Raw genomic sequence first — 19,564 nt, 5'->3', positions numbered from 1 at the left:
TCAGGAATGAATGGGCACTTCTGGTGGAGGAGAGTGGGCAGTAAATCCACAGGCATCAGGATTAGGGCCAGTTTTAGTCAACACCACCTTGTTCAATGCATTTGGTGATGGGTTTAGGAGCTCTTCCTGCTCTTCCTTCAGTCTCCACAAAAAAAAATTGTAGTATTTGGGGTGGGAATATGAACAGCAAGCTGTGTCCTTCTTCTGAAGGGTCTTGACACCTTTGCAAAAAGCCATAACTGGAATTTTCTGCTTCTCTCCAAGTTAGCTCTCCATTATCAAAATGCTTGCACCAGTGGCTAGAGAAAGAGCAACTCTTCAAACACTAAGGAGTAAATAATGTTGTCAACATCAGCATCATTTAGCTGCTGGTAGAAGACAGATTTATGGAAGTAGAAAAAATTACCGGCATTAAGTAATGTGACTGCAGGCTGGTTTTGTTTGTATTGTTTATGATCACAGAGCAGCCTTTCTCTGTGGGGCCTATAGCAGAAGAGATGATCACAGTCCTCCAAAAATATTGGATCCTCACCTTGGTAATTCTCTGTCTCAGGAGAGGCAAATTCACAGGCCTCCAGCAGCTTTGTACTGAGCAGGATTTGCAATAAAGGGGATTTTTTAAAGGGACTGAAAAGACAGTAGTGGTATGTGTTTGAGAGTGAGTGCTGGGAGAGCTCTTCAATAAAAGCAGGTAAGGAAGGTGTCAATTAAAATGCAGTGGGGAGGACTAAGAAGGTGTTTCTCATAGCCTGGCCACAGGAACAGGCACCACTGGGTGACACTTTTTGACAGATCCTGCCCCACTGCTTGTCTTGTGTTGCTCAGAGTCATTCATACTAGAGCAGGGTAAAAATCTGTGTTCAAAAGGAGATCATGCCAGACTGGATCCATTTCTCACCTCACACCAGCCCTGCAGGGCCACAGCACCAGTAACCTTTGAAATCCCTGTGAGAAGTGTAAGGGATTATTTGGTTCAGAGCACACTGTGCAGGAGCTGAGGCAGGAATTGCAGCATGTGCTGAGCTCATGTTTTACCTGGCCAACACAGCCCAGATTTGTTTAGAACTAGGTTTACTGGAAAGTTCACAAACCTTTCAACAAGCCTGGCCCAAATCAGACTCCCACGGCAGAAACTGCCACTGCCCTCTCTGCTGTGGGTTATTTGAGCATCAGCCAGCCTTGGACTGGCACTGCTTGACTGAAAGCAGGGTTTAATTGGCAGTTAAACACTTTTACAAAAGAGGAGACAATTACAACAGTCAGGACAAGAAAAGGGTTGCTCCCTGAGGTGGCACAGCTGGTCCCCTCAGCATCAGTTGAGTGAAGACTCTGGTCCAGGGCTGGGGTACCTGGCAGCTCAGAAAGGTAAGGGATGTGTCTGAAATAAGAGACTGATGTGCTTGAGAAGCCTCATTTTGGCATTGTCCTCCCATGCCCGTCCTGCTAAAGCTTTTTTTTTTTTTTTTTTTTTGGAATTATTATTACAGTTCTTCACTGCCTCTCTCAAACAAATGGCAGGAAAGACAAATGTCCAAGCTGGTATCTGGAACCAGAAAAGATTCAGAATGGCAGTAATAGAAATGGATGTTCTCACATCTTTCAGCACAGATAGCAAGGAAACCTAAGCAAGCTGCTGCCATTACTGTCACCCTGTCAAGGCCAGACTCCACTGGTCAAGCTGCAAACACATTATTTGCACTGACAAATAGTGAGCTTGTGCAATAAGTTTCTCTGAAATCACCAGCATGATTCACAACAAGTTCACAGTCTGGCCTCAGAAGATCAGTTGAAATGGCCTGTCCTATCCTTAATGTCTTCTGCAGCCTCTGGAAAAAAAAAAAAAATACAGGGAAATGGCCTTTCAAGAACACTTCCCAGCTGTACAAATACCTCCAATCTACTCTGACCTTCACTGAAATCTTCCTCTCAGGGAAGGAAAATGATATCTTTTAATTTTTTTCTAATGTTCTGGTTTATTGTTTTTGCTCCTTCTCATGCAATATAATTAAAATGATGTCCTCAGAGTTGGAGGATACTTAGAATAAACAGCTTCTGTGGAAGCTGAACAACTCAGCTATGGTGCTTAATCAACTGGAGATGATGTTTATTGCTGCATATGCTCTGCTGCTGTGAAAACTAGCCCTTAAACACTCAGTTTCCAAACAAGAGAAAATAAAAATCCAATAAGAGCAAGTTAAGGTCCTTGACACACTGTAGGGAAGTGAAGGCAAGAAAGAAGGATTGTCTGTTGCACAATAGGAATAGGCTTAGGTCAGTTAATGCATTGTAAAATGAATTACTAGTGATAGATGCACCACAGGACACATAAAATGCTGATATTCCTCCAATAAGTGCCCATATATAGAGTTCCTTAAAGCTGCAAATTTCACTCTCATTCAGCTCTCCCAGCCTGGCTGCTCCAGACAAAAACCTGTGGGCTGCAACATGGCTCAGGAGGCTCCCCATGGGCAGTCCCAAGAGAGCCATTCCAGGGGCTGAAGAACACATTTTAAATAAGCATCAAGGGCAAAAGAGCAGCTGTTAGCAGCAGTGATAAATATTTGGGAAATATGCTGAGGGCCAAATGTTCAAGAGCCCTCAAGTACAAAATGAACCTGTCACTGCAATGAGCCTCACACTTTGCAACCAGGAAAGGAGACAGGCAAAGAGTTGAAGCCTCAAGTGTAAAGAATCATTTGACTCTGAACCTTCTGGGGTCCTTCCTGTTGTGTACAAATAATGCAGTGTAATTCCCTGAGCTCCTTGGATTAGTCAGGATTACACAAACCCATCAGAGCTGCTGTGGGCAGAAGCACCTGGCTGCAGGGAGGAGGGCAAGGAAGGGTCCCTGGAGCACAGACCTGCAGAGCTGCCAGCAGGGCCAGCACCAGGGCTGGGTGCCTCTCACAGGGCACCTTCTGAGCCATTCAGTTAAAGCATCTCTGAATCAGTAGCTCAGTTCTGAGCATGCCAAGACTGCCTGGAAAAAGCCTGCAAGGCTCACCTGATCCACCAGCCCAGCAAGGCTCCCATGTGATCAGCCAAGTTTTATTGCTTGTATCATCCCAGTTTTTATTTCTGTCCTCTTATATATTTCTGTAGGAGCCCTTTAGCTGAATAAATTACATTATTAACAGCACTAATAGCAACAAAGTGAGTGATTGGTAGGAATTTCATTTGCCTTGCTAGAAATTACAGTTAGAGATATGTTTTAAATGTTGATAAATACAAGCAGAACACTTCTGCTTCACTGGAGAAATAGATTCTTCCATTGCCTCCTCTTGTGACTGAGAGTGAAATATTGCAAAATTATTTCTCTCTGCAATTTGCAGCCCAGTCCATGCACCTTGTCTCTTCCTTCAGCTTTGAAATGCAAACATAAAGCTTTTGTACTTGGACTTATCTTGCCTCTACCAAGCTCCTGCACACCTAGATATAGTGACCCACTGTAAATTCTCTGGAGCAAATTGTTCTGCATTAGAAAAATATAATACAAAGCAAAAAAGAGCATTTGATACCTTTGGATCAAATAACTTTGGGAGGAATTAAATTGTTTATATATCATTTATATATATATATATATTTTTTTTTTTTTTTAAGCACTTGGGTAAGGATTGCCTGTTGTAAGGCAGCAATATAAACCTGCCAGAAGAATCACAGCACTAATAATCAGATTTGATTTTCCCTAGATGTGTGAAGGAACCAGTGCAGTCCTTCAAAAATCACACAAAAAAAAAATTAGTGGAACATTCTTAAGGACTCAGGGATTAAGGACAAGTAACAGGAACACGCACAGAGACATCCCTTATCTTCTTTCTTCTTCCCTTTTTTTTTAAATAAGACAAATTAAGAGAGGTGAAAAAACCTACTTGAGACCAAAATTCAGCACTCACACAGGTGAAAAGTGTCTGTATAACATGAAAAGAAACAGCAGCATCAAACTGTCTGCAGTTGTTTTTTTTTTTTACTAAACCACCTAAAACAGGGCAGAAAATGGTTTCTCTTTGTTTCCTTTTTTTAAATTTTTTTTAGAATTCATTAAAATCCTCTTTGTGTCCTGTCGTATTTGAGGGTTCTTTAAGTCAGGGAATGTATAGGCAGGCGTGATTTTGGGACAGACACCTCTCAGAGAGAGCAAAGCGAGCTCCCAGACAGCGCTTTCTGAACTTGTCAGCAGAAACGTTTGCAGCGGAAATTTTATTCCGAGAGCTGTCTGCATTCAATTAGGGAGCAGAGGCAGAGCTGAGAGAGCTGAGGCCAGGAATGCAGCCCAGTGTTTTCAGCACTAAGCAGACAATGAGGCAGACTCGAGCACCAAAGCAGTAAACAGTTTGTGAACCACAAATAATCACAAGGGCAAATGACTGTTTGTGGATAAATCATGACTAAAAGCTTGCACCAACAGAAAGGCAGAGATCTCTGTTCCGGCAAAAGAACAGCTAGAAAGTCTCACTGGAACCACAAAAAAATTTCTTCCTCTCCCAAGCATCCTTGTCCTGCCAACCCAAACAAGTTCCCTGCTGCATATTATTTGAACTGGGAGTGCCAAAGGTGTAAGGAATATTGAGTTCTCTGACTCCCATCCATCAGATCAGGCAAGCACAGGAATGTATTTAACCAGTTTGAGTGATCACAGGGGACTGGCCCATCAGACCCTCAAGACTAAGCCTCCTCTGAGTTTTTATTTTGAGTCACATCCTGGTCCTGGTGGATGGAGCTGGAAACACCCCAGCAGCTCTGATACTGGGTTTTCATTGGCTTTTTCAGACATCAAAACTCCCTGGCAAATCTGAAGTGCTGCCTTCCCAAACAAAATCTCTGCCACCACATTATTGTGCTGTAATCCCCTGGGATGCCCACCACAAGTAAAAATCCATTCCAAGGATTTTCACTGGGACATGAAAATCCTCAAACTCACCCCATGCTCCTTCACCTCCAGGCAGGCACTGAAGAATTCTGAACAGGATTTTGTGTGGGATGAAAGGAGAAAAAGATGTAAAGGCCTGATGGCTCTCTCTGAGGAAGGGTCACATAGGAAAATAAAGGACATGAAATAATAGAGAAAAGAGGGAAATTATAAGAGAAAAAGGCTTTATGATCCTAATAACAAAAGTTCATAATCCACCTAGTCTTTTGTTCTGGCTCAGAAGGACATTTCCCCTGAGGGACATCCATCAGGAAAAAAAAGGAGATGCAGAAACAGAAAGTGAGGGAGAAAATTACTGAAGAATAAGGAAAACAAAACCTCCTTTTGGTATGCATTTTTCAGCAGAACACATTTCACAAGCCTATTACTAATTGTCATAGTATCAGGAAGCATTTTGGAAATATTTTTCAGTGAACAGCAGCCTCTCTTCTGACCAATCTTCTGCAAATCCCATGGGTTCTGCAGGACTCTCATGGCCACCAAGCTACTGTAAACCTTGGCATTCCCTTTAGTATCCACTTGCACCCCTCCAGCAAACTAATATCCAAGTTTTTCAGCAAGGATGGGGGCAAACCCACTCAACTTTTCCACTATGATGTCATATTTTCTTCAGAAAGTTATCCATTTTCTGCCATCCACTCCAAACACACACATCCCTGATCCTACAAACCAGCCTGATTGCACCTGAACTTTACCACCCAACAGGATGGCAGGTTTGTATCTACTGGAATTTTTTGGCCAAAGGCTTGGAAGTGACATCTGTGGTAACCAACAAAAGGTCCTGCATGTCTGGAAGGTTTATAAACAATTCACAGACTTTTTACACAACTGCTCCACTCAGCCTTTCCCTCTCATCTCTTTCAAACTGCTTTACCTCAGTTCCTCAAAGCTGCACTAAAGAGGTACCTTCTGAGGCTTTTTGCTTGAGAGCTGATTTCCCTGAAGATTTCTCCATGTGAAAGCCAGACACTCCCCTCTGAGCATCCCAACTCCACTGACAGGGAAGACAACCCACCCACCATGCCCTGCTGCTGGCAGGAGCCCTGAGAACCAGCTGAGGGTGTCATTCAGAGGGACTGGAAAGTGAAAGGATGCTGTACAAGCCAACACCATTGGCCAGAAGCCACAGCCAGCTGAAGCACACCAAGGTTGCCTCTACTGCTGAGAGATCCTCTGTTTATCCTCAGGGCCACGGGAAGCTGAAGAGGCCAAAAGTGAAATGACCTAAGACAGCCATGCCTGCATTTTGTCAATATTGGCTTTTCCATGTTGGCTTTTGTTCAGGTGCAGCGGATGGAAAGGTTTGAAGAGACACACACAGAATGAAATTAATTTTCTCAATGAAAGCCTGGCTCTGTTGAAGTTGCTGGGAATTTTGAAATTAAATTAATTGGGACCAGGATTTTGCTTTTCAATTTCAAACATGAGCCAGGTATGTCAGCATGTCTTCTGCATTCCCTTCAGTGCATCTAAAGATGGACAAGGCAGTGAAAGATTAAATGCTTGGTTCAGATAGACAGACACACATCTGAGTGCTCCTGCAATCCCCCCAACCTGCCTGACACAAATGTGTAGAATTTGACTCACAACTGTATAAACTTAATGTAAATTGCATGAAAAGATAAAATTCTACAATAGAGATATTAATTTGTTGCTTAAAGATGCCAGTGCAAAGCTGTGCATAAGTTCTGATTCCTTATTAAATTTTAATAAAATTATGCTACTTAAAATGCTGCCTCAAGCCCTCTGAAATTCCTGCCTTCAGCCCCACCTGCTCTGATCAGTGTCCTACCCCGAATCAGTCCCTGATGCAGGTCTAGTAAGGACCACAAGGCATGATGAGCACATTCTGATTTGTGATTGCAGCTAAAATGAGAGTATTATGGGCTGTCAAGCCTTGTTAATTTTCTCAGGACACTGAAGAAAGGAGAGAAGTGAGGTCAGATTTCTCAAAAGTTTCCCAGGAAATGGGAGCACAGCATCCTCTGTGGTCCCTGCAAGTGCAGTCCAGGACTGCATTTCTGGATCATGAGCTCCAACAGTCCTTGCCATCCAAGCTGCCTTGAATGGCACCAGCTGACACCTTCTCCCACTGATGAGCCCTTCAATACCTTACTTCAATATTCAGTGTGTGGATTCACATAATGATGATGGCCAGAATTGTCTGGGACTTACACGGAGCCCTAAAAGATGCAATCACCTCACTTAACGTAATCATCCAATTTCAGCTCAAACCCTTCTTCTCAACCTGCCAGTCAAAAAGAGCCCCTGTACCTCCATCCAGAAGGATCACATCCAGAAGAATCATGTTGGAGTGGGAACATGCCCATGGCATTGATTTTCTCCCTCCCACAATGCACTTGCTCAGATCCTCTGATCCAACTAAATTTAACAAATGCTTCAGGGCACAACTGGTGCCAGCAAAAGAGGCCCATCAGCTATAAATGTTCTTGGGAATTCACACTCCTGCTTATTCACTAATTGCACAGCTGGATCCAACCCAGAGATGTTTCCACCACAGCTCAGAGAGCCAGTAAAGCACATGCCTGATGTTTTTCCAACTGGATTTTGCATGCATGTTCCAAGACTTCCAAAGACATGGTGGAGAAAGAAAAGTCTGCCTGGTTTTGGTTCCAGCAATCCCTGGTTTTATCAGGGAATGAGCATGATGAGGAAAAGGGGAAGAGGGAGATGGATTGGCTGGTTGGAGCCAGGGTCAGGAGCACCCACAGCTGGACATGCTCCTTTCCCAGCTTCACTCTCTGACAGCAGCACAATCTGCCTTGTGAATTTGACACAACTCTGTTCCAAGCTGTTCCTTCACATGGATTCATCTTCAGCCCTCAGTTTGCAGTCCCTTGTCTTTGTCCACAGGTGCTTACATCACCAGAGACAGGATAAATTCCCTGCTTATAGGACTGCAAATGTGAGCATCAGGTGAATTAGTAAACTGGCTCTACATGAGCTAACTAATCAAACATATACTGAGGTTTTAGAAAGGCAACATCATGCTGAGGACTCCAAGATGTTACCTGAACTATTCTCTGTTGGCAAAATCTCTTAAAACTGAAGATTTCTTTTCCACGAATGAGAATGTCAGTAATGTTAGAAAAAGGAAAATCTAAGGAGCCTTTCAATGGACTGTAATGAAGAGGAGCCAAGTGCAATCACTGTGATTGCACAAACTCCGTCTTTGCCTCCTCAGAAAAAGCACTTAGAGATGAAAATATCCACAAGGATACGTATTTTTATCTATGGAGCAAAGCACAGCTCTACACAGAGAGCCACAAAACAAACTGAGCATTGAATCCCTACCTGAGAATGCAACACCACACCCAACTGCAAGCTCATGGCTTTGCTGCCAAAATCACTGCACATGTTCTGTTGTCTGTGCAGAGGAGGAAGGAGGGAATGGTGTTGCTCACAGAGCAGCACAGACTGTGCTCCCAGAAAATCCATGCAACAGTGAATGGAGAGCAGAAATGAAAGGAAAACCCATAAAACTAAGACCCCCCCTCACAGGGGTATTAGTCCTGTCCCCAAAAGTGTAAAAGGGGCCTGCAATGTGTGCCCTGTGTATGAGGGAGGACTTCTCAGAGCAGTCACCTTCCAGCAACAAAGGGACACAAAGCTCTGCTGAAAGATATTTTTTAAAACCATAAGAAAGACCATAAAAACTGCAGCAGGGGAAGGCTGCAAGAGGCGTGCAAGAAAAGGAATTTGTACAGTCTCAGGGTACATTTTGTCTGCTTTAGACCTTTCCAAAAAGGAGAACAAGACATTAATCTAATTTATTCAGCCAGTTATATGAGGTTTATGCCTTCTTCATATCACCAGCCTGGCATAAAGCAACTAGAAGTGCACAGGTAAATCAATCCCATAATTTCCATTTTAGCTTTAACAAGTGATTTTACTGTTTCTAGGTGCTAAACATGTGTATCTGATGACTGCAATAGACATTATGCAGCGATGCATCCTGAATAGATACATGAATATTAAAGGTTGCACTGTTCTGACAGCTCACTCTGGAGTTTGCCTTATGCTGGCTGAGACTTTCAGCTCTTCTTACATGTAACTTGCATATCACTGTAAGCTCCCTCCCTCCTTTTGACAGGGTGCCCTTGCAGATGGTAATTTCCTTAGTAGGGAAGAGGAGACTCACAATTCAACTCAGATTGGGTAAACTATGGCAAGACATTTTTGCAGAACATAAATATGTATCACCAGATCTAAAGCTGAGGCCCCATTCTTGTGGTATGTTGTGAAAAATATGGGTGAATGTTAGTGATGTCTTCTTGGCCACAGGAGTGTGAGACTGGTACCAAGGAAGCTGAAATCAGGGGTATTCAGGGGTCCAGCACAGAGAGATACCATTGGCAGAGAAAATACAATACAGTGACAGAAAAGAATTTGCTGTGGTGTTCTCTAGGCAATATCATAATACTCAGAGTGGGTGGAATAGCCAAAGCAGGTAACTCCATGAAATGAACTATAAAATAGCATTAATTTTATCTGCACACAGTTACATCAACACTCCTCAAAGAGTGGACTCATCTGACTCCAGACTGCAAGAAAATTCCACTCGGATCTCATGTCTGGCATTTGTTGTCTTCCACATTCCTTCAGAGAGCATCTCCTTCTTATTATTCTGCCAATTCTCCTGGGAATCACTGCACCCCCAGACCACCATGGTGCTTCACAGGCAGCACAGCCTGCAAACCACAGCTGCCTTCCCTCCACAGACCTCCAAACAACACATTGTTCTTTGATTCAAGTTATAAATGCTTCCAGTTTACCTCTCATGAAGATGTATGCAGGGAAATAAAGTCAGCATCACACAAGGCACAGCTGCACATGGTGAGATAAAGCTCTGCTCTTATTTTACCACCAAGTCTGAGCATAGATGGATGTATTTAATAAATTAATGAACTAGAAGAGATGAGAGGGGGGACAGAGAAGAGCCCAACCTCTGCCAGCTCATTTCTCATCCATCACCTGCAGCTCTCCCCATGGCACAGACAAATTGTCCTGAGTGCAGATCCCACCCAGAGCCCCCTCTCCAGCATTTCCTCCAGCCATCCTGGCAGCAAATCTGCTCTCCAGACTACAATTACATCCTGATCCTTTCAGAGGAGTGCAGAGACATGGAAACAGGTACAAAAGAACATGGGCTGCTGCCTGCCCTGCTTTCCCTGCTGAAGGAAGCAAAGGTCCTCTCCATCCTAAGCACTGGATTTGTCCCTAGGGCAGCATGGTGGGGGTGTGTGATCCCTGTCACTCTGCCACCACAGCAAGGACCCTCCCTCCTGCTCAAACCAGGGGGTAGAAAGCTCCCAGGCAATTCTAAGAGAGATTTGCTCATGGTAGTACCAGGGACTCACCTTCTTTACCCTGGGGGAATTTTCAGTCTTTTCAGGCAAAGCCAGCAGTACAAAATTCCCAAGATGAGCTCCACGGTGTATTTAGAATTTTGGTTCTCAGTAATGTGCAAGAAATGCAGCCTATCTTCCCTGAGCTCGGGCACTGTCTCTCTAGAGATGAGCATGAATTTCCTGAGATATTATGAGTAAATCCATTAATTGTTTCAGAAGCTGGAATTAATTAAAATACAGCCCTTAAAAGAAACTTAGCGTCTGCATGTGCTCTCTTTGTTCTGGATGATCTTAGGAGTGAAATAACAGACTCACAGATTTTCCATGTAATGAACCTTAATTGGAATCTTTTACATTAGAAGAAAACCTGTAATTAAGGCAGGTTATTAATGATTATATACCTAATTATAACAACTAGATAAGCTATCATTAGACTCCAGCTCACTTTTCTGGGAGGGTCTGAGATACGAGAGGTAACCCAGGAGTGATCACAGAGTGAGCTCTGCAGTCCCAGCTCTGCTGCAGAGGGGAGCAGGCTGCAGATCTCTGCTGGCTGGTGTGCACCACAGCTGGGGCTGTGGAGAGCATCCTGCAGTGCTGCTCCTCACCCTGGCTACCTCTGGATTCCCTCTTGGCTTGGACATGTGATGCTCCCACCATGATTTTGGTAGCTGCAGCTCAAACCCTCCCCCAGCTCTCTTCAGGGGAGTTTTTAGGCTGGTATTGAAAGCTCTGTAATTCCCATGGACACACAAGTGGCCCAGGGAGTGTCACTTGGTGTTTTCCACTTCATTTGTTTCTGTTGAGTCACTCGTTTAACAAAGCTTGGTGATCTCTTTGTCGAGGTTGGCATCCCTCATTTGTGCTCTGCTGAGAGGTCAGGACAGGTCATGGGGTTCCTCCCCAGAGGAAGCCACAGGAAGCTCGAAGATGGGAGTGAATTTATGAAAACTTCTCTGGAAACAGTCACAATGAGGCAGCTCTGCAGCAGCTCTTGGAGGGCACAGTGGAACCAGTGCTGTGTGATGGCCCAGGGAAACAGAAAATCTCTGTATGGCTTCCCTGCAACTAAAGCAAACAACCAAACCCTGAACTTAAAATTCAGAGCACATAAATTCTTCAGTAGTGGTAGAATTTAAAACTCTTATTCCCTTCAGGGGATTTTTTTCATTTTAAACACAAGCAAACAAATTTAGCAGAAACTTTTCAATTAAATCTTAGGACAGATCCCCAAACCTCAGAGCACCTGTCTGATTTTCCATTTAACAATGGCAGTGAACAAAGCACCCACAAGAAGAATGACCAAATAGCAGATTAAAGGACACATTTTTGGGTAGGTGTCCTGGGCCATGGCAGAGGTGCAGAGGAGATGCTGCATCTGCATCCTGATCCAAGAGTCCTCAGCATACTGGAACCTCATATCACTCCAGCCTGAATTACACCTAAGTGTGGGCAACTGTTGATCTCTTTGGGAGCTCTTTTTTTGGTCAGTACTTCACAAAAACAGTAGCCCATTTATTTGAAGCTGACTTTTGAAGAAGTTTGCAGCCCTAACTCAGGTTACAGAGTCCCTGCATGGTGCAGTTCAGTTTCAGGGTTCACTGTGTTGTATTTACAACCAACCAGATGGAGAGAGCTTTGCTTCACTGGGACAAAGCTCTGTCCTTTTCCCAGATGGACACTGCTCCCCCTCTGCCTCACACTCCACTCCCCAGTGCAAAAACAGCACCAGGAGGGGATGATCAAGAGATTCCCTTAAAAAGGCCCCCTAAAACTTTAATGAGGGCACACCCTGAAAGGGCTTTTGCAAGGTAAATCTCAGGTCCCTTGGTCTCCAGTACTAAAGAGCTGTGAAACTTAAAGAAAAATCATTTTTCCCTTAGGAGAAATGGGGTAGGCTGCTCTGTGTTGAAACAGCAGCACTGTGGGCTTAAACAAACATCCAGCCAGCAGCACACACACACACCAAACAGTATTTTACCATGTCTCTCTGGATTGTGTAAATCTGCCATACATTTCCAACAGGCCTCAGCAAACACCTTGGTTAAATGGATGGGAAAAGCCACACATCACTCGATGTGCTTTGCTCCTGGCTTGCAGGACCTCTTTTCTGCCAAAACAGAGCATCATTTTCTACAGCAGCTCTAGTGCACAAGACAGCCTGCAGGTTTCTATGACAGCTGCAGACACTGTTACAGGCTCAGCCATAAAGCACACAGCCCTAGGCTGTGCAGTCAGGGTTAGCCAGGGTACAAAAATGCTTTTTTCCTTGCTAGCAAACAGCAGAAAAGCTCTCCCTGGAACAGCCTGTCTGCCTGGCCATGTGTGGCCACAGGGGCTGCAGGCTGAGCCCCAGAACCCAAAGCAGGTGAAGTCAGTAGCTGCCTTCACAGCCAGATTACACCCAGGGGGATTCTATCAAAGCCCAAGTCTGTGTCTCCCCAGTGCAGAACACTCTGCTGTGGTTTTTCTCATCCTTCTTGGCCTCTTTAGCTCAGCTGGGCTCCTGCAGTGCTGGAGTGGAGAGGGAGACAGCAAGTGACACAAACATGAGCTGCCTCTACAGACTCCAGCATTCAGATCCCAATCAGGAGCTGGATGAAATAAATTTGAAGCACTTCACTGGCACTTGACCTCAGCCCACAGTGGGTGAGGATGTGCCTCCAGGATGTGCTGAGGGAGGGTTTCAGCAGGAGCCTCGAGGCGAGCGATGCTCTCGTGTTCCCTCACATCCCATTTTCACAGGCACGTCGCTGGTGCATAAACACCACCATAAACCTCAGAGATAAAGCTTCCCTCTCAGGTGCTTTCATCATTCCCAATCCCTTTAGGAAAAAGCATGAAGGATTCATTTTACCCATCAATTTGGATTACATTCTCCTTTTATCAGCATCTTTTCCTGAACGACTTTGGCCACTCGCTTTGCAGGTCTGTTCAGGTATCAAGCTTGCCTCACTGAAAACTTCAAAACATTGTTGAGAGGAAGGAAAAAATCATCAGTTGTGTGTGCTGGACTATTGCAAGGGAGTCATCAATTATGCAGGTTTTGGAATATGCTACGCTACCCACGGCTGTTTGATAGCTGGGTGATATGATTTATGGGAACAGCCAAGATTCAATTACTGATTTCTCATAAATTATCTATACAGCCCTTTCATCCTATGCCAGGTTATGAAGAGCTCTGATGAACAGAGGGGACCAAAGACGGGGTTCTCTGACCATGAAACGAATTGGGATTTTCAAAGAGAAATCAAAAGGAAAGAAACAACAAGTGAAGTAGCACCTGTGGGAGGTGTCAGACTTCAGATTCAAGAAATTGGACTGTCATTTCCAGGCAGGAGCAGGAACATTTAGTACAGATGCACTGATCAAGCCAGTCTTCAGACTATCTGTCTATTTGTCCTTGAGTCCTTATCATGTGCTGTGGGAGAGGCAGATATGGCTGGAAGGAAATAGCACTTTTTGCTGCATCTTACAAACCTGTAAATATTATTGACAGGAATCATTTAATAAGTGCCTGGGAAATTTTAGGTACAAGAACTGACTTAAGCAAGGGTTTTTTCAGAACAGAGAAAGCACAACTGGCCCTTAGGAATAACAACACCAATTTAAGAGAGGCTAGCATTGCAGAGGAGTGAAATGACTGTCAATCTTGTATGAGGCACTACTCACCATAAAATCCCAGCATACCTTGGGTTTAGGAAGCATTTGGGAATCTCACTCAGAGGCTGCAAATGAAATGTGAACAGAGGGGGAAGGAGCTGCAGGAGCAAATCTTCTTCTTGTCACCCCACCAAGCCAATGGTCCTGGCCAAGGTTCTTTCCTCTCAGCTACTCAAGGACATCACAATGCTGCTGTTTACATTTATTTTCCCTTTGACTTTTCCAGTCAGCCTAAAAGGCAGCAAGCCCAGTCTCTGTTATCACCACTCTCATTTCAAATCTGAGGTTTGTAACCTGCTCCATGGCAGCTGAAAGGAGAAAACTGCCTAATCAGAGATTAAACACACCATCCAGAGGAGAGTAAAACAATCCTTCTACCACACTTTGAAGGACTGAAAGAGGAAATAAAGGCAGACAAAAGAAAAGCCAAACAAAACACTCTGTAGGACTTCTCTGTGCTCTTGGGGGTTTATAGGCAATAATCTTTGCCTCCCTCTATAGCTACAGGGGAAAAACACAGCTCTCAAGATCAGTACAATTGCACATGAAGCCTGGGCTCCTGGGTGGGGCACACTGCTGCATTCCCTAAATTCAGATGCTTGATTTCTCCCTATTCCCACCATTGACTTTTCTCCTACCAAAGAAAAGTCACACTAATTCTCATCAGGACTACACTGTACCTAAGAAGTTATGGGCAGGGAAGGAAGCAGAGCACTGAAAAATACCTTTCATAGGGATTTCAAGTTTTCTAGCTCTCTTCTTATTTCCTCCGGATTTGTCTTTTTCCCCCTTTTTTTTTTTATTTTGTATCACTCTGTGCCACCCCCTCCCATTCTCACAGGTGAGTGGGAGGAGAAGGCTGAAACAAGCAGAGTTGTTTGTCTGCTTGTTTTAAAATAACAGAGTGAAAATCAATGTGGTTCCTTCTTTGTGAAACAGAAGCTCATTCTGGGGCACTGCTATAATGGAGCAGCTGAGGGAAATGGATTCTATTATCCTGGTTACAATCCCTTTACTTAGGGCTGGCTATTACAGACCTCTCCCCTTAATTGTGCAACCTCCTCTACACACAAATAACAGGTGAGGCCCTAATGATGGGTTGTTCCACGCCAGAGCACTCAGCTGGCAAAGTGATTCTCACAGAAAATTGTCTCTGCTCACCTGAGCAAACCCTGCAAGGTGCTCAGGGAGCCAGGCTGGTGCTCTACACCAGGGATGCAGCAGCCACTGCAGGGATTGCTCTTGGCACTGAACATCACCACAGCACCAGTGAGGGACAAACCTGCCCCAAAAGAGGCTCTGCTCTCTGGGAAAGGTCACAGAAGGCTTAAACTGTGGCAAACTCTCATCTGGACTCCAGCAGCTTCACCACCACAGGGCCCATGGGGTACAAGCTCCAGCGAGAGCTGTGGTTGGAGTCATAGCTCTGGGGTATAGCAAAGAAGTGAGGCTGGTTCCTCAACCCCTGTGGGTTTCTGATGCACAGGCATTGTCCTGGGGAGCTTTTTACTGACTGAGGAGACTCTGGCCAGCACACCACAATGATTAAGAAAGGTCCAGGGTTTGCTATGCCAGCACCAGCTCCCCAGGTCTCCCAGGAGAACAGCACACAGCAGTGGAGCCCTTCCTTGGGGTGACCAGTCCATGGACTGCTTGAATCTCCCTTATTTGCCAGCCCTTTGTTTTCTTCCTGTAAATGTCTGAAATGATTAATTTAAGATTTAAAGACCAAAGTTACTGTAGTGTGCCCAAAATAATAAACGTCAGAGATTTTCAATTCCCCTAAATGCAGAAGCGCTGGATCCTGTTTCTGGAATGCGTCACACAGAACCATTACCCCACCAGCCATTCATTACCACAAGGTCAGCACATTCTCTGGTGCCTCTTCAGGGCTGCACAATGAACAAGCACTGCCTCTGCTGTGGGCAGGCTCCAGTTGTGGATGGACAGACAGACTCTGGCTACCCAAAATGATCGGGAGCACAGTGCTGGGCTTTGGGGATGAGCACGTCTGGGTAGAACAGGAGGGGAGGACAAGGGAGACTAAGCTGCTTGTGTATTGAGCCTAAACAACAAACAAAAAACCTCACTGCTTTGGGGAGACGTGCAAAAAAACCTGAACTACACCAAAGAATAGCTCTATAAACAGAAAATGAAAGATTGCTTTCATCCACAAAAGATTTCAAGAAATAGGAGGAAGGGAACAGTAGGAAACAAAACAGCAGGGAAAACTGAAAAAGAGAGTTCAGGCCAGGTCTAGTCCCCATCTGTTCACACCTCCCACCATCACAGCCCACATCTGCTGCCAGTTATACCATGGTGGGCTCTTGACGTGAAAAAGATTTGATGTGAAAAAGATTTGAATCTACCACAGCCCCTCCCACAAGGAAGAATTTACTGGACAAAGGTGGGAAGGAGACTGGGGAGAGGCACAGTCTCACTCCAAGCCCCAGATATTCCTCCAGACTCTTCCCAGGTTTGGGGGCCATCAATCCAGTGAACCAATCCATGCCATCCTCTCCATTTATGTCCAAGCTTTGTCTGCTTCTGTCTGCCCCATTTCTGCAAAGATTCTCAAGATCTTTGTGTGATTCCCCAGGCTCCACCTGCAATATTGACCTCAAATATGTAAAATGCCCACTCTTTACTCCTGCCCTTGCTTCTCCTACTTTCTCTGAGCTTCCTCTGCCTGCCTTTCATTTTCAAATAATCTAGAGGTAATATTTTATTGTAATGGGTTTTATTATGATGATGTACAACACCCTTAAGTGCTTTGGTGAAGGAAGAAAGAAAGGTTGTGCTATAAATAAAATTCTCATCTGCAATCAGAGGCACACAGGTGATGGATGTGTGGGGGTGACTGCACACATGTCCCCACAGGCCAGCCCTGCTCTGTGTGAGAGCTGCTCTGGAAGGAGCCAGGGTCACAGGGAAGAGGAGGAGGCCATTTGGCAGAGGCTTTCTTCCACAAGGAGTGAGCCAGCTAGTCTGGGAGCCAGCAAGTGAGCAAACTGGCTGCTTGTGCTGCCTTTTCTGCTGTGGATCAACACAAATGTTTCTATTTCCATTGCATCTTTGAGGCTGGGTTAATTAACTGCTCTCCCCCATCCTGCCAATTCAAACTGGTCAATACACAGGCTGGAATCATTCCCCAATGTAACTTCTCTCAATATGTCACACTGGGATGTTTAGTTTTGTTGTTGTTGTTTTGGTTTTGTTGTTGTTTTTTTTTTTTTTTAATAGGGTTAACTGGTTTAAGAGATTGAATAAATTCCTACAGCAGGAGAAGGAGAGAACAAAGAAAGTTTCCAACTCCTGAAATCATTCTCCTTTGAGCTACACTATGAATGAAGGGAGCCAGGGGAAGATGATGACATGGAGAAGAAACAAAACAAAGGAAAGCAAAAATAGATATCTAATAAAGAAAAAAGGCACGGAGAAGAACAGAGGAGGGGGGTTATCTATCCTGCAGCTTTACAGGCAGTATTAGCATCTTGTTGCCTAATGAGCCATAGAGGTAATAGACACACCATGAAAATAAAAGTGGGAGGGAAAAGCAAGCATCAATAACACAGAAAAACAACCACAGAGGCTGCTGCTAAGCAAATGTCACTCCTCTCACCTTCTCTGAGCCTTCCCAGTCTGGTGCCCTGCTCCCTTCCCAGATGTTTGTTCTCTCTCTTCTGGCACTTTATCTCTGCAACCATTTGGTTTTCATTATGTCCTGGGGTTTTGAATTGGCAACAGCCAAGGGGCAGGATTCAAGAACAGCTCCCAGGGGTCTTTTGCAAGTGTTGACATCTCCTTCTCGTGGTGCAGAGAGATGGTCTGGCCTCACTAAAGCTAAGGAGGGACCAGAGTGCAAGGACACAGTGATGTCACCTCTCAGTGTGTCACAGGTTGGATTTCATGGTCAGGCAAAGCAAAAAGAGCCAGGCCTGCCAGCTTGGCTCAGCACAGCTGGGTTTGGTGAGACAACCCTCTGCTCTGAAAACCCTCTGCTTGTTCACAGGAGCACAACCAAAGCTCACAGAACAGCATCCACCATCCTTAGCAGCTATTTTACTGGCACAGCTCTTAGGCAGGGAGCTGGGGCAATGACAGGAGTGACAGTCAGTGACTGAGGAATGTCACTGCCCCATCTCCTCACCTAGAAACCTCTGCCAGCAACTTGGACATTAAATGCAGCTGATTCTCACTTAAACTACCTTTGCTTTCTTTTTGGACATAAAAGAATATGCCCTAGCCTGTTTCTCCCCCTTCCCTATTTATTTTTCCTTTTTTAACTGATCAGTCCCTTCTCCTGTCTTTTCATGCACAGCTCCTGCAGCTGCCTTCAGGGTTTATTCCTTCCCTGCAGGATTATTTGGAAGTTTGCTTGTGCAGGGCGAAGAGCATTTCTGTAATAAAGCCTCAGCCACATTCCATTAGTGTCATTTCCATCTGCAGAAGTGAAGTGTCAGCTAATAAAAGGTAGCACAGACCCCTTGGGCAAGATAAAAATGAGAGAGCAAGAGAGGGAGGGGAAATCTACCATCAGAGATGGAGAAATGATAAATGTCTTTCCAGAAGCAGGAGCACCTGGAATGGGAAGAAGGGAGCACTGGGGGACGGGGAGGGGAAACAAAGAAGGGGGAGTATTATCTCTGCTAAGAAAGGTTTGGTTTTGGAAGGTCTCATTAACTCAAAAATGACCTTCTGCCCATTTTCTCTGTACAGTAAGGGCAATATCCAGCCTGGCTGCAGCTCTGCAGGGAGAGGATAACGTGCAATTATTGTTTGTGAGCAGAGCGGCCTGGGGAAGCCATGGGAGCTGCACAGCAGGGCCCAGCAAGGCAGGCCCAGCAAGGCAGGGCCCAGGAAGGCAGAGCTCAGCAAGGCAGGCCCAGCAAGGCAGGGCCCAGCAAGGCAGGGCCCAGCAAGGCAGGCCCAGCAAGGCAGGCCCCAGCAAGGCCGGGCACAGCAAGGCAGGGCCCAGCAAGGCAGGCCCAGCAAGGCAGGCCCCAGCAAGGCAGGCCCCAGCAAGGCAGGCCCAGCAAGGCAGGCCCCAGCAAGGCAGGCCCAGCAAGGCAGAGCTCAGCAAGGCAGGCCCAGCAAGGCAGAGCCCAGCAAGGCAGGCCCAGCAAGGCAGGCCCAGCAAGGCAGAGCTCAGCAAGGCAGGCCCAGCAAGGCAGGCCCAGCAAGGCAGAGCTCAGCAAGGCAGGCCCAGCAAGGCAGGCCCAGCAAGGCAGGCCCAGCAAGGCAGAGCTCAGCAAGGCAGAGCCCAGCAAGGCAGAGACCAGCAAGGCAAGGTCCAGCACAGCACACAAAAAACCACACTCAGGCCATGTGCAGGTGGCTCTGCTGAGCCCTATCCCTCCAGAGGGATGACAGGGGTGTCACTGGCTGTGTCTGAGCTGTGAGACCCAAAGGCATTTCTGAGACAACTCTGTCTGTCTCAGCCTTTCCCTGACCCCATCCAGCACGCTCCCCATGCAGATGCTGTCAGGACAAGCCCTGCAGGGTCCATCACAGGGTGCACTCCCCTGCAGCTCAGGGGCACATTTATGACCCATTTGGTCCCTGTCTGCTCCCATTAATCAGGAGGGAGGTGACTGCAATG

This window comes from Agelaius tricolor, unplaced genomic scaffold (genome assembly GCF_023055355.1).
Source record: "Agelaius tricolor isolate 1412-34295 unplaced genomic scaffold, bAgeTri1.0.p SCAF_18, whole genome shotgun sequence".
Classification (NCBI taxonomy): domain Eukaryota; kingdom Metazoa; phylum Chordata; class Aves; order Passeriformes; family Icteridae; genus Agelaius; species Agelaius tricolor.
Note: the sequence above shows the minus strand (reverse complement) of the source record.